The 13,205-nt window shown below is 45.7% G+C and overlaps 1 protein-coding gene across 1 annotated transcript in view; it reads right to left on the bottom strand.

Moving 5' to 3' along the window:
- XKR4 (XK related 4) overlaps positions 1–13,205 on the bottom strand; it is a 322,053-nt gene that overhangs the window by 70,571 nt on the left and 238,277 nt on the right. The gene's annotated exons all lie outside the window — the stretch shown is intronic.

Here is a 13,205-nt window from a genome sequence, read left to right as displayed (position 1 = left end):
TATTCAGATGTTTTTCTTCTTCTTCATCGCTGGACACAGCACCCGACTCATAATAGGAGCTCAATATAGCATAATACTTGCTGAATCCAAGGTTTAAGGACTAAGAATCTATTTCTTTTCTCACATCTCATGAAGGTAACCCAACTGTCATACATTTAGCTTCTGACATATTCATGACTTTTTACAACCACGGTTCTTCTGACCCAACTTCCCCGCCATGTGCAGGAGGCCTGGCCCTCCCAGTCTCTCCACACCTCACACAAACGCAGCAGGGCAACCAGCAAGGGTAAGACTTCCCTTATCCCTGATCTGAGCCATCTGAGATGACAGTACACATGGTCATCTAGCATTTCTTTGTTCAGCTGTCTTTAAGGTTTTAGTTCTTTTTCTGCGTGATCACAGACTATTGTTAGCTTTGCAAGAGGCGCTTTGCCTGTTCGGACAGGACTAAACATTCCGAACAAGAAACAAGACGAGGAGACAGGGAAAGGTCTCCTGTACACCTAGTCTCCTGTCCTGGAGACATTTAACCACCACATTACTTTCCCACACCTACCCCGAGATGGCTGGAAGACACAAATATTATGATTCCTCAATAATATAAATGCAAGGCAGTAAGACACATAGGATGTTTGTCCTCTTCCCATCATTCTTCTTAGACTTTTGACTCAAGATGGGTTTGGAAAATTGGATGGGTAACCCCAGACACAGCAGCATTTAAATAGGAAAGCAGTGTGTTTGTGGTAGGCAACCTCTGAGATGGTCCCCGTGATCTCCACCTTCGTGTGCTTAGTGCCCTACCCTTGGATGTGGGCTGGACTTCGTGAACAGAATACAGTACATCGAGATTAGGTTATTAAAAACCTGTGGCTTCCATCTCGGGTGCTGTTTCTTAGACCACCTGCCACGAGGAAGCCAGCTGTCATATCACATGGCAGCACTGCGGAGAGGCCCACAGGGTGAGGGGCCTGGCCAACAATCACACTAGGGAGCTTAGAAGTAGATACCCCTCCTCACCCCACCCCAGATGAAACTTCAGATGAAACTGTGGCCACAGGTGATAGCCTGACTGGAAGCTCAGGAGAGACCTTGAGACAGAGGAACTCAGCTCAGCCACACCCAGATTCCTGTACGACAGTAACTATGAGATAACAAATATTTGTTTTAAGCCTCTAAGTTTTGGGATAATTTATGGGACAGCAGTAAGTAATTAATATACTATATTAAAGCTACTAACCTCCAATTGCGTTTTCTGTCCCTTGTCCTTTGTGGTAAAGTACTGACACATTCACTTGTGACATTCGCCCCTTTTTCACTTTTATCACAGGTATGGTCATTTCTCCTGTTTGTCTGTAAATTTCTGGAGGATAGTAACTCACAGCTATTGACTTTTGAATTCCTCTAGATCCCAGAAATGAGTCTCACACGCAGCAAATGCTGAATGAACACCCGATTAGTCAATATGTGAATAAATCTTGCCTTTAAGGACCACGCTGCAGCTGGGTAACTGGATGTAAGAGAAGGCTTCCATTTGACCTGCAAATCATTCCCTTGATTCTTCACAATCTTAATATATTAATGACTGACTTTCAAGCATAATCTCTGCTGAGATTTCTCTTTCTATTGTAGAAAACACAATTAAGGCTTGAGTAACTGACATGGCTTCATTATTTCTTTATGATGGAGGGAAATTGTAACATATAATCATAAATCAAAGCATAATCTCTATTTCTACTGTCAAAAAGCCACAGTTTATGTAAAAATGAGTAATCATTTGAAAGTACATAGGGAATGAGCTTGTGTTCATCAGCAATGCATACAACTGTCACTAATAAGCAGCAAAACAGTACTGACACCTAAAAATTTATTCTTATATTCTTGTCCTGTATTAGTCTGTTGTCATTATCTTTGCATAGAAAAACGTGACTGGGAGAGGAAGAAGAGGGTCCTGAGACGGATGTGAGATGCAGAAGCCGTGGGCCTGGGACCCACAGATGTCACTTGTGTAACAGAACACGCTGCTCTGGTGGTTACGCAAATTGATAGAAATCAGACTGAGTTTTGAAGGATTTGAACAGAAACAGAGTTTTTGTTTTTGTTTTTTTCCTTTGCTTACTTTTTTTTTTTTGGTGGGCGGGGGTGAAATAGAAAAGGATAGCTTTATTACTTTGCCAGGCAAAGGGGGACACACAGGACTTCTGCCTCGAAAAACTATGTGTCCTAATCTGGGAGGATTTTCTTTTTCTTAATCTTTTTTTTTTTTAACCTCTTTGTTAGGGTATAAGTGCTTTACAATGTTGTGTTAGTTTCTGCTGTATAACAAAGTGAATCAGCTATAAGCATATGTATGGCCCCATATCCCCTCCCTCTTGCGTCTCCCTCCCACCCTCCCTATCCCACCCCTCTAGATGGTCACAAAGCACCGAGCTGATCTCCCTGTGCTATGCGGCTGCTTCCCACTAGCTATCTATTTTACATTTGGTAGTGTATATATGTCCATGCCACTCTCTCGCTTTGTCACAGCTTACCCTTCCCCCTCCCCATGTCCTCAAGTCCATTCTCTACGCCTGCGTCTTTATTCCTGTCCTGCCCCTAGGTTCTTCAGAACCCTTTTTTTTTAGATTCCATATATATGTGTTAGCGTACGGTATTTGTTTTTCTCCTGACTTACTTCACTCTGTATGACAGACTCTAGGTCCATCCACCTCACTACAAATAACTCAATTTCGAGAAACAGAGTTTTTAAAAATTGTTTATATTGAAGGACATTTAAAGGGTGCTCTTTTGCTGCCATTACAAAAGGAAGTAATAAGGGGAAGAAACTTTAAGTGAAGATGGTAAGAAGAAAGTGAAGACACGTACGTCACAGGGTCAGTATAGCAGTTGGCTTCTTTATCTTCATTTCTTCTCATATCAAGAAAAAAGCCCGTAGGACATTGTCATATATATGATTATATATATGCGTATATATATGATTATATATACATACATGATTTTGGACTAAATACTACTAACTAAAGGAGCTGGAAATGTCTGTAAAATTATCCAGGGTGAACTGGTTTAATTTGTCTTCTGATTCTCATCCTTCTGGTCGACCGTCACTGTCAATGATTTTGTTATCTGACCCAAACCTGAGGGCAGTTCTGCTGGTGGCTTTAATTATTTTCTCATCAAAGCCACTTTGGACAGTTTCAGAAATTTCTTCTTTGCCTCCTAGGGCACCTTAAAAGACAAATCATTCTCCTCCCTCCATTCTTCAACAGAAATGGCAGGAAATTTGGTTTCTGCAACTCTAGTCAGGTTCTTCAGGCACTGCGTGTGCATGGTGGGGACGGGGGTGTGAGGGCATATTCCCGAGTCTTCTCAAGTCCTGAACTCGACATGGTTGGCTCTTCCTGAGCTAAGAGTCTCCTATTCCAACCAGGCTGACTAGCAAGAAGGGACCCGATGACTCTTTGTCTCAATTGTTTCAAATTATCTTTACTTATCTGAGAATTAAATGAGTTTTTTGAGGGCTTAAAATGTCTCAATTTCATCAGTGTCACATGGCCTCTTGTGACTGAAGGAAAGGGACAGTGTGCATTGGGTAAGCCGAGGGCACCTGGTACAAAAGTTATAAAGAAATGAATATTGGACCACGGACTGGGGTTCTGGTTCTGGATAGTTGTTCTTGGCTCTACCATTATAACTTCCTGGATTTTGCCCCTTTTTTTTTTAAATAAGAGAGGTTGTTACTTTCCCCTTTTCTTAACTGAGAACTACGGACAGGGGTCACAGTTTACAGAATGACAACTTAGTCGTGTAATTGCTTCCTCCTTCCTCAGATGTACAGAGAGGTGGGTTCTCATTTTCAGGGTTGATCAGTGGATGCCAGAGCTTGAGAGAGAGCTGGTCCAGGACACAGACCACCAGCACTTGCTCTGTTTCTTTTCTGCTTTCCCTCAGTGACTGGTAAAGGGATCTATGCATAAGTCCACATGAGTTAGCATCCACCCAGCTGCCCCTTTCCGGTTGCCAGCCACAGGTCTGAGCGTTCCCTACTGTCTGGAGCCCTATGAAATTGTTTGTGACACGATGTTTCCCTGAATAATCTCCCTGCCCGACCTGGGGAGACCAAATGTGAATCTCCTAAGATGAGCATCTTCCAGGGAAGCAGCTCGTCAGGGAAGCCGCTTCCATGTCCGTGAGCTGACAGGAGGCTCTGCCACCGTCCTTCATGGCTGAGTGTAGCCTGAGAGTCGCCAGGCAGTTCTGGGCCTGGGGACCTGGAGCCCACTGTGATAGATCATTACTGCACCTGGGCCACTTCGCTGCACCGGGTGGCCATATCCTTTATCAAATTCCATTTCACCGGGCTGGAAGACAGACACTGATTGTCAGGGACAGGGAGGGATGCTGGCCCACTTCTCCTGGCTGGCCTCAGTCCCACAGCACTGCAGGTCTTGGTCTCCGGTTTCTAGCCGGCTTTTCCATTTTGTGTTTTGGGTGTCAGTGTTATAGATTGGTGAGTGGTCCATTGACCAAGAGCTGGCAGAAACATTCTGACCTCACCCTGTTCCTAGATGGTCTGCATGTGACCCCGAGTCATGTCTTATCTCTGCTCTATTAATAAGACTGGAGTTTGTGGGTTCTAAAAAATTCTGTTTCTCAATTGAGGAGTAGATGCCTTTCTTCATCTTGCTGGGGGCTGGGACTTGTGGCTTAAAAAAATCACTTTTGAGTAGGATGTAATTTTTGTTTTCATTTTTTTTAGAATCCTCCATAGCAACATGGGAGACCCTGGATTTAAGAACGTTTTCTTGGAATAATTTAATTTTTTTTTGGCGGTACGCAGGCCTCTCACTGCTGTGGCCTCTCCCGTTGCGGAGCACAGGCTCCGGACGCGCAGGCTCAGCGGCCATGGCTCACGGGCCCAGCCGCCCTGCGGCACGTGGGATCTTCCCGGACCGGGGCACGAACCCGTGTCCCCTGCGTCGGCAGGCAGACTCTCAACCACTGTGCCACCAGGGAAGCCCAAGGAAGAATTTAATTTAAAAACTCACCGAGTGCTTTTCCACTGCTCCAGGTACAAAACCAAATAATAATAATGACGAAATCAAAGATCGCACTTATGGAACATGTATTATGTACCAGGCTCCAAACTGAGCACTTTGCATACATGACACTATTCAGTACTCGCAAGAATCTGCTGACAGAGGGTCAGTGACGAGCCTCACCTTCACATCAGGAAAGTGAAGTGAGGGTGAGTGGGTCACCTGCCCCCAAATCCACAGCTCACCAGTGCTGGACGCAGGTTTCCGGTCCCAGTGGTCCTTCTCCAGGGCCTGGCCCCCGAACCACCACCCAGCACTCAAGAAACGTGCGGCCTCCTTGCGGACAGCACTCCAGAAACTTCCAGTCTCATGAAGGACGCAAACAACCGACTTTAGTAAGAGACAAAATTAAATAATTGTTGGAGAGTGGTGGAAGCAATGCTGTATGGGAGCACGTGGGAGAAGAAGTTGTTTTTAGCTCAGATGCTGCTGACTGAGGCCTGAGCAGAGGACGGACCAGACGTGAAGGCCCAGAGGGGCAGTGCCTCGGGAACGCAGGGCTCGGCGAGCCGGGAGTGTGTGCCCCAAGCAGGACTAGGACAGCAGAACAGCCTGGAATGCAGTCTGGAACCGTCATGAGTGGGTCCAAACCGACAGTGTAGGTTTTACTCTGTAGACAACAGGCACTAACTTCGAATCTTAGAGACGGATGCCGTGAGCCACGCTGTGCTTAAGAAGGTACCTTTGACGTCAGTAGGAGGATTCAGGCTGGAGAGACGGAAGCAGGGCAGCCTGTCAGGGTCCAGGTGAGAGGTGGGAGGCGTCCCAGCAGAGCAGGGACGAGGGGCGATGGACAGGAGTAGAGACATGGGGCCAGCAGGCCCAGGGACGGCTCCCGCACGCGGGGAAGAGACCTGGTTAGCAGTCTGGGTGGCAGAGGCTGGAGCAGCCAGGACAGGGTGACCCAGAGGAACTGGGAAGTGCTGCAGAGCTGGGGAGTCTGACCCCCGTGGCAGGCCCCGTCCGTGCACGTGTGACAGCCCTGAGGGCCACCTCTGCGGGAATACCGCGGGGAGCCCAGAGTGTGCACTCAGAGCCCAGGACGAGGTCCGGGCTGCGGTCACGGGCGCAGACGTGATGGGCAGAAGCCCCACCGTGGGTGGCCAGTCCAGGCAGGTGGCGGACCAGGGAGGCACAGGATCGTGAGCTCCTTCCCCTGTGAGCAGCAGAGGACCCGGGAGGGGAAACATCGGAGAGATGAAGCGACAAGGAGGGTGAATCCAGAGACCAGAGATGGGAGGAGAGGCCTTCAGGGAAGAGAGAGAACTTTTTCCATCTCCATTTCAAAAGGGCTTACTTATTTCTTCTTTTCTCCCCCCAAGGCAAACGATAGAGGGGAATCGACTTCCCACTGCAAACAAACATGAAGTGATTCTCCATCATCCCCCAGCTCCACTCAGACCACTCAACACGATTTATTTCAAACAGATGAAGATGTGTTTCAGGGTAGCTGGGAGCAGTCAGTTAAAGGGATTAAAGGCAGAAAAGCTACTGCAGCAAAAGTATTTAAGTTTTAGTTCCTGGACAGCTGTGCTTCCTCCGCTTCTAGGCAATCAGAATTCCCTCACCCAGCTCTTTCTGGCTGTTGGAACTGAATGGAAGATACTTCTTTTTCTCCTACAGGTTTTTTTTTTAAGCGATCCTAGGGTGACAGATTTCCATATTTTCAGTATTTATATTATGTATATGGTCGAAGCATAAGAGTGTTTTATTTGGTCTAAATTACCGTAGCATGCCTCTATCCCCAATCTATAGCTGAGCAAATCAAATTTAAAGGTTTTCCTAAAATTAAACACCATAGGTTAGGCAGCATCAAAAACATGTTTTGTCCCAACTGAAGGCTCTTGGTTGTTTTTTTTTTTTGCCATTCATCTCTTTTCTGCCTATCACCTGCTTTCTCCCTGTGCAAAAAGCCCAGATGGGACATAATCAAATGAGACCTCTTAGCTAAAATAGTTAACAAGAAGAATAAGCCTGTGCAGTGGTGTCCTTAGACACTTCTTAATAGGAGTTTCTCGAGCATCCACCGGCACCTGGCCTTCTTACCTATTCCTGCCAAAAGCCCTGGAAGAGAGCATTTTAAAACTCATTTTGCAAAAAGGGAAACTAAGTTTCAGAGAAACTGAGAGACTTCCCTGGTGACACAGGGAGTAAGTGGTGGAGCTGGGTTTTGAGCTCAGGTGCATTTGACCCAGAGACTCTCTGCTTCTTCTACGATGCTGCTTCTCCCAGCAGAAGCAAGAACACCAACCAGGAAGGCTCCAGGACACTCAGGCTGAGAGCTGATGATAATGGGACCCATAGGTGACACTGAAGCTCTTCTAGGTCAGCAGTTCTGAGGTGGGGTATTGAAAGTCACTTTAATGACCGCTACAACCCCGTAATCAGGTGTCTGGAGTTCCTTTCCCTCCCCCCATACGGTGATCATTCAAGGGAATCCATATCAGCAGCACAGCTAGACTCCTGACGGTTTCCCGTTTTCCCTGAAGCCTCCTCCACCCTTCATAAGGACCCGAATACTCGCCACGTGAGGCTGACCCTATGCGGTCCTTTCTGACCACGGTCCCTGTGGGGAGGGTGTCACAGAGTGCCCCGTCCCTGCCTCCCAGCCGCCCTATGGTCCGGAGACTCTCCAGTCAGGCTGCTGCAGACACTGCAGGACCTCATGGAAGCCCCTGGGAGTGAAGAGAGTGTTGCCAGGCCAGGGAGGCGAAGAGAAGGATCACTGTGCTTTGTCCTCCTTCCGGTTTCCCGGCTCAGGCTTTTGGATCTGGGCAACGCGCGTAAAAAGATGTGAACCTTTGTTCACTAAGAACTACTATGAACTGTTGGTACCTTTCCAACAAAGAACTTATGGAATATTTCGGTCAATAATGCTTCCCTGTCTTCCTCCCATTCCTTCGATATTTGCTGACTTTCTGGAAGAGTAAAAGGAATTAATAATCAGAGTCCCATTCTTTCATTCATTCTCTCTTTTATTCCCTCAATAGACACTGAGTGATTCATACATACCAGATATCACATTAGACGCTATGTTCCCCACTGTACCTTCTCAACCATCTGTAGGTACTATTGTTCCCACTTTACAGCTCGGGCAAATCAGCCTCAGAAGCATTAAATCATTTGCCCCAAATCACGATGCTCATAAAAGATAGGGCTGGGATCAAATGCTTGTCGGCACACACGCTGACAAAAGTTCCCTGGCAGGTGAGACCTTAGTTCAGGGGTCAGACAGACCTGGGTCTTTATGCATATAGAGATCTGGGTCTCTATATTATGTATGTATATATTAAATATATACATATATTTAATATATATCATATACGTAAAAGCTCTGTGATCATGGGCAAGGTACTTAACTTTTCTGAGGCTCAGTCTCACCTGTGCACTGAGATGGGAACAGCATCTACCTCACCCAGAGAGGTGCTGGGAAGGCTGAACGATGCCCGTGCACCCTGAGTCCTGTGTCTGTACAGGCAATGCTCATAGGCAACTCTTGTTTTTATCATTATTTCTGATACTAACTCCAGAGGCTGGAAGAAAAGATTCCATCAGAGAAGCACTTGATTGTCTTCATTACAGTACTGGTTACATATATTTTACAAGTCTTATTACTGTCAAGTCACTCTTGTCCAAAGGCCATGTCTCCAACCAGATGTCCTACACCCAGAGGACACGTCTCATTGCTGAGTCCAAGGTCAACAGATCGACTGCAAATTAGTGAAAACTGTAAAATCCACGTGTGTTTTAAGGGTGGTTCAGCATCACATGGCCTTACCGTGGGGTCTAGATGCTGCTCTGTCCTTCATACAAACGGAAGGTTTTAGAAAGAAGGACCCCGGCACCGAATCACGGAGGCCAGTTTCCACTGGGCGTTGTCCCTCTTTAACAGAGGCCCTCAGAACACACCTTGTAAGAGGCAGCAGTGAAATTATGATTATAAAACTACCCCATTTGGGGTAAGTCTCACCCTTCTTGGACTCAGAGTGTGCTTCTGAATGAACCTCCTTGTCCAAGCACCCTGGAGGTGACCATATTCCAAAATTAAAAGATTAGAGGAATTGAAAGGCAGCAGGAGTGTATGTACCATCCTGTGTACTCCTCACTGGCTCATCAGGGCCTCTGGGTCTTTCTCAGAGTCAAGCGCCATTCAAATCCTGAGTTGTAATGTTTCTCTATCTCATCTTGTTGCTTTAGAACCGATAGCATCTTGGAAGCACAGCGGTGACAACATGCTGGCATCTCTCAGCTCTCCTCACCATAAAAAAGGTGATGGGATTTTTTGAAGTTTCACGAAGCAAACAATAAAGCCAGCTAGCTATGCTTTCCTGATGACAGTTGGCATCATGACGGTCATTTAAGTTTCTTTTAGGGAGCAACTCCCGAAATGTGGGCAGCGGTTTTACTGTCGGCTGTTATTAGAGTGCCTCGCCCTTCCTCCTGCCCACTCTCCACTTGCCCATCCAGGCTGTCATGCCTAATTCTTGGCTACACATGTCTAATCTGACCATTACAGTTCCGACGGCTTGACTTCAAAAGAGGCGAGGTTTTCTCCTCTGGTCCAAAGAGTATTAGGAGAACCAGCACATCAATGATGTTTCAGGCAAACAGGTCTTCCGGCTCACGACGCGGAGAAGCACTTTCAAAGAAACGTCTAAATCACCTGGTGCACGAAGGCATCAAAGTCTTGCACGAATTGTAACAGACATTTTTTTCGTGGCGGAGAGACAGAGATTTTGCGAAGATGTCACATCGCATAGAGCCGCAGCACAACACGGCTTCGAAGACATAATCTGCGCTGTCTGTGAGGCAGGAAGGCAAGTAGGCATTAATCCACCCTTGAGAGAAGCGGGTCCAGACAACGTTATGCCTCTGCCGTGATGGGCAGGTGAACGTCTCACCAGAGTTACTGTTCTCTCTGCCCCTGGATATCGACTGTCTTCTTCTCGTCTGCAAGGCGGCCCGCAAGAAAGGCAGGAATCAAGAGCTGTATATACTAAGGCTGTGAGACACGGGTGTGCTGAGCAAGGGCCGTGCAGGCTCGTGCAGCGTGGCTCCGGTCACGTATTGATCACAAAAGTTAAAGCAACCACGAAAGGACGAGCAAGACGAGCGGACGCGAGGGCAGTTTTGTAGTTAGCACGGAAGTGGCCGTTTACTTGATCTTTCTGCAGACTGGGAGCTCTTGGGAAATGACTCTACCCCAGCCTCCAAACACACGAGACACAAGACACCAGGTTTGCTGCCCATGTTGGTGGCTAAAGATGACTTCAGGTTACCTTTTCTGGTCCCTAATCATGGAAGGAAGGTATTATAGATACCTATGTAAATACCTATCTATTACCTATCTATGTCTATTTATGTATCTATCACCTATCTATCTACCTATCACCCATTTCTACACACACGCACACACATTGTTTAGCCTTCCTAATGTTAACAGGTACCAATAGAAACAGAGTCAATATTTTGAAATAATATAAGGATACTATAAAACAGGTTTTAAGGTAATCAAATACATATATACATATATAAACACAGACATATATATCTGTGTTTATATATAGACACACCTTCTCTTCCAGAAACTACTCCTGGGACTGCTCTCGGCTTTACTCTTTCTCCAAGGCTGTAGCCAACTGGTTGAGGGCATAAATGGGCCCTGGAAGAGTGAGCAATGAAGGCTGATTGTTCGTCACGCTGGGAGGGGCAGCCGGCTCTGTTTAGGGCATTCTGTGAACTTTTTTTTTTTTTTTTTTTTTCTGTGAACTTCTGAGCTGTGCTGCTTCTCAGGTCTCGGCAGTGATCATCTTATAGCTCTTCACTGGGGAAAAACCAGAGTTTCTGACTAAATGTGGGTTCTTACTGCATGTTTATTGCATGAAGGCGGTGAGAGGAAGGGGAAGAAAAAGAGAGAGAAGAAAGTTGGTGGGGAAAGGCTGACAGAGCCTGCTTTGAGCCCTCAGGAGATCGATGGTGTTACACTGTCTCGAAAAGCAACTGGCTTCCTGTGGTTTTGCTTATAATGGACGCTCGGTACAGACTTGACTGATTAATACATGGTAATGAGACAAATAGAAATACGACCCTTTAGGTACTTCATTGCTGGCCATAAGGTGACAGCTGACTGCCAAAAGGCTAAGGCTTGTTTGTAAGAGGACGACATTTTTCTAAAGTGAGTCTATGTATTTGTCCTTCACTGGCACTCGTTCATAGTGTGAATAAGTTACTTCTAATGGACTTATCTTACTTAAATTATCAATGGTTCCCACACAAGTAGCCTAGCTATAAAGTGAGAAAATGTTAAAAGATTGGGAAAACTATTGAAAAGCCCAAGTAATAGGTAAGAGATCATTTTGGACCCTAAAGGCGAAACGTGCGAAGTTAATGGAAAATGTAGTGCAAAAAAGATGTCCATAGCAATCTTCAAATGCTCAAAGCTGATATGAAACGTTATTTTAAAAAATCAACAAAATGTATTTACTGATAAAGTTGAACAGAAGTACATAAGATCCTATTACAGAAATGGTGTTAGCTATATTCTGTAGGTACACCATATGGCGTCAGGTGAGGCAACCAGCAAAGCAGAACCTCACTGTCTGAGAAGCCTCTTGCTGCCAACACAGCATTTAGGATGCGAGCCAAGCCCCGGCCTGCCCTTGCCCTTGCTGGCTCTGATTTATGATGCCCCTGACCTTGAGCTGAGCTGGCAATAACACCTATCTCTTTCTTTATAATAATCACTTCCTGGTTGCCCCTACAGCGTATTGCAAATTTAGAACACCCTTCTTTCCTACACATAATTCTGTAAATTTTGTTTACATTCTCCAAAACTCACACCTACTCTCAAAGGAAAAAAATATATATACTATTTGTCGTATTAAGGACATTCAAAAGCATGGACACCAGCCATGATGGCGATTCTCAGAGTAGTCCCTGGTGTATTTCCAGCCATGAGGATCATTCGCTAAGCTTACCCACGGAATCTGTTTAGGAGGTGATAATAATTATTTGAAACTTGTACGTTGGATATATTTGCTGAAGAATAAGGCTTACTACCTTATAAACACACCTCGTGTGGGCTGAGGGATGCGTTCAGAGGCACCTTGCACTCACTCTCTGCTATTGGCTTCGACTGAGTTTCTTCACAGCCTGTATTTACTGTCCTTATGCCTAATTCCCTGTTTACTGATTTGTAGGTAAATGTCTCCAAGGTGTTTCGCCACCTCCCTATTTTCAAGGATTCTTCTCCTCCAGTCAGAAGAAATTTAACTCCTTTAGTCATTCTGTCCAACGATTTAGTTAAAAACAAAGTAAAAAGCCCAGAGTCCTCACCTGGAATTGCCATTTCTCATCCTATCTTTGGCTATTATTTTCTCCCTTGGTAAAAATATTTCAGTAGCTAAATGGTAAGTTACAAGGCTACTATTTCTAGGACTTTTTTGCTCCGACCCTGCAGCCATTCTTACTCCAACCATGACCTGACAAGTTAAACACAGCCAATGAAGTAATATAAAATAACACACTTGATATCTTACCCAGTTTTCCCAAGGTACACTTCCTTGTCCCCCAGAGAAGTGGAAAAGTATTTTCCCTGAATGGTTTTTCTGCCTGAAGATCTGACTCCAAGTGGCTATTCCAAGCTTAGCCTACAACTTCCCATCAACAATCCCACTGGTCACCTCCAGGCATGGAGAGCAAGTTGCTATTCCCGAAACGCGCCCTCCTGCCCTGTGCTCTGACATATGCCATTTCTCCTCTTGAAAAGTTCTCCCCTGCGATGTTGCACTTTCTGCAACATGTCCTCAAATGATGCGGGAACACCAGTGACGATTCACAAGGGAGACGTGTGGAATAGGCTCAGGATTCTAATTCAACTCCTCCCTTCACTAAATGTACATTAAAATATAAGACAGAATGGGAGACAATTAATGGTGAATACGGTTTGTAGTATAGAGGAGTGGGTACGTGCGCTATTTCTGCAGTCAGATTGTCTACATTTGAATCGTGGTTCTGTCCTTTTTTCTTCCCATGACCTCAGACAAGTTATTTTTCTGCAGCTCTGTTTCCTTTTAAGTGACATGGGGATAATAAAGTACCTGCCCAATCTTC

This window comes from Globicephala melas, chromosome 17, assembly GCF_963455315.2.
Source record: "Globicephala melas chromosome 17, mGloMel1.2, whole genome shotgun sequence".
NCBI lineage: Eukaryota > Metazoa > Chordata > Mammalia > Artiodactyla > Delphinidae > Globicephala > Globicephala melas.
This window is presented reverse-complemented; position numbering and strand designations above follow the sequence as displayed.